Source organism: Camelus dromedarius, chromosome 4 (assembly GCF_036321535.1).
Source record: "Camelus dromedarius isolate mCamDro1 chromosome 4, mCamDro1.pat, whole genome shotgun sequence".
In the NCBI taxonomy this organism is placed as follows: domain Eukaryota; kingdom Metazoa; phylum Chordata; class Mammalia; order Artiodactyla; family Camelidae; genus Camelus; species Camelus dromedarius.
Window position 1 is genome coordinate 80,176,584 of NC_087439.1, and position 2,846 is coordinate 80,179,429.

At 46.3% G+C, this 2,846-nt stretch overlaps 1 non-coding gene across 1 annotated transcript; it reads left to right on the forward strand.

Moving 5' to 3' along the window:
- Positions 1-223: 223 nt before the first annotated feature.
- TRNAV-AAC (transfer RNA valine (anticodon AAC)) lies at positions 224-297 on the forward strand. The gene has a single exon. It is a non-coding gene; the product is annotated as a tRNA-Val (tRNA).
- Positions 298-2,846: the final 2,549 nt, after the last annotated feature.

Consider the following 2,846-nt stretch of genomic DNA (forward strand, 5'->3'; position numbering starts at 1 on the left):
TCTCTTCCCAACACTTACTTTGAAACATGTTGCTTACAGCCAGTTGGATGGACTTATTTTCCTCCAACTCAAGACTGACCAGCTTAGCAGCCTCTTCTTAGCCTCAGTCACTGTGAGGGAGTGTTCATACACATATGAACTTGGTAGATACACATAGATACTTGGGTGTATTGGTTTCCTGGGGCTGCATCACAAATTATCACAAAATTGGTGACTTGGTGGGGGAAGGGTATAGCTCAGTGGTAGAGTACATGCTTAACATGCATGTGGTCCTGGGTTTAATCCCCAGTACCTCCATAAAAATAAATAAGTAAATAAATAAGCTGATTACTCCCCCTATTAAAAATTGTTTAAAAAATTTGGTGGCTTAAAACAACAGAAATTTTTTTCCCATGGTTCTGGAGGCCAAAAGTCTGAAATCAAAGTGTTGGAAGGGTGATGCGCTCTCTGAAATCTCCAGGGAGGAATCCTTCCTTGTCTCTTCCTAGCTTTTGGTGGCTCCTGGCAATCCTTGGTGGCCCTTGGCTCAGAGCTGAATCTTTCCAATCTCTGCCTTCATCATCACCTGGCCTTCTTCTTTGTGTTTCCTCTGTCTCTGTGTCCAAATCTTTCTCCCCTTTCTCTTACACAGACATCAGTCACTGGATTTAGGGCTCACCCTAGTACAGAATGACTTTATCTTAACTTTGCATCTGCAAAGACCCTATTTCCAAATAAGGTCACATTCACAGATACTAGGGGTTAGGACTTAAACCTGTCTTTGGGGGAATCCAATCCAATCCACTACAGTGTGAATAAATGGAATGTGTAGGTGATAAAAAGATAAGAACAAAAGCAAATTGCAAAGGACAAGCGTGTGACACATTAATACTGAGATATGTCCCTTAAAAACTGGAATTTTACCCTAAGGTTTATATGTCTTGGGGTCATACTAATGGGAAGTGAGGAACTCTGCCCCAGGCAGTCTGGCTCCAGAGGCCATGGGACCCTAGCAGGATGCTAACACTAATAGTTGCCTTCGTAATACCATGAGCTTTATGGCTTACTGTCACCTCCGGGGGGTTCACAAGTCTATCCTCAGCATTACCACGTTGATTTATCTTCTGCAGGAAACCAAATATATCCTTTGTGAGGTTGCAGAAAATCTGTGCTAAAAATTCTTGCTGTCAGCTACCGCTTTCAATTAGAGAGACACCCATTCATCTCCCATGGTGCCCTAGGGCTCATGTGCAAATTAAGCCAAATAAGTCTGGGTTACCTTACCACTACATTATTGCAAACCTGGATTGTTGACGTCAAGTGAAATGAATACTTCTACTGAGGAGCCAGGAGGTGTGTAAGGCCGTAGAAAGCACCTTAATGTGGGAATCTGACATCTGAGTTTTCTTCTCTGAGTCAGCAGGGACTAGAAAACTGTGCAAAATTCAGTTTTCCCAAGGAAAAAACTACTGTGGGATTCCCGTCAAAGCCTCCCATCTCTCCTAATCCCACATCCTGACCCCCTTGTTCCTCACCACGTGCACTTTGCATCTGCTCTCCTAAACCAGCTTTCTTCTGAGCAGAAACAGAAAGTCCCTGGGGAAAAAATAGTTGGAATCTGCTGGGCATTTTCTAGGACTGGATGGTTGAGGCTGCTTGGCAGAGGTGAGCCCTATGGCCCTGGCGTCACGTAGGATCTGTTTATGGCCCTCCAGCAGTCTCCTTCCTCCTACAGAGATGGCAGATGGCCTGTATTTTTAATAATTAAAAAAAAAAAAAAGTCAGAGGGAAAGCAGGCTCAGCGGGAGGAATTCGGAACCAGCCAGGCAGCACAATTGAGCTGTAAATTTGTTTGGGAGTTGTACATGGTGTCTTCCCATGAAGCATGCCTGCAGCCTCAGCCCTTCCAGGAATCCATGATGGCCCCACCAAAAGATTTTCATCATCAGGGCTCAGCCAGGGGTGGTGGATGGATGGGAGCCATTGGCAGTCCCAGGCCACCTTGTACTCAAAGGACTGTACCTCCCAGGGGCCATGGCCGATGATCTATGAAACGTTCATTCTCTGTCCTCCCCAGTCTCCTCTTAGCCCTGGGAAGCAGAGATCCCAAACGATTATGCAAACCAGCCTGCCAGATGGTCTTTGGATCCTTTAGTAAAAAAGAGGAAACGTTCAGCTCTAACAGGAAGGATAAAGTCCTCTAAGATGTGATGGCAGAGCTTGTACACTTAGCTGCATTATGCTGTGGGGTGTGGAACTGACTGTTTACTTCATTTTCTGTCCATTTAGTGGCGACTAGGAGAAGCAAAGGAGACAGGGTCAGGCTGGGAGTCCAGAGCCACAAGTTCCCATCTTGGCCGGATACCTCCAGGCAAGCAGCCTCTACCCAGTCATTTTCCCTTTCTGGGTTTCTGTTACTTTATTTGTAAAAAAGCAAAACTGAATTCTACAGCTGGAAGAAAATGGAGAAATAAGAACTCTTGTATATGGCCTGATTCCCTAGAGAAATACAGAAACATCTCAGAGGCAAAGAAGGCTGGAGACCATGGGGAGGAGACCAGAGAAGCTGAGTCACTTTGCTTTGAAAAGACCATTGACATATACATAAGTTTGGGTAGCATGGACTGGGTTGAGTAAGCTCAGTTATGGGGGCCTCCAAGGACACCCTTTCATCCTGAATGGACTGTTAAAGGGCTAGGGCCCCAGAAAACACTGACAGTGCTCCCTGACCCCCAGCCCCATTCCCTGGCTTGATGCTGAGGCAGGGTCTTCAAGAAGCAGCCCTGACCCGTGAGCTGCTGGCTGAGCAGAGGAGCCATCCTTACCTGCTCCGCTGGCTAGAGACCACCCCATCTCTGTGCCTCTGG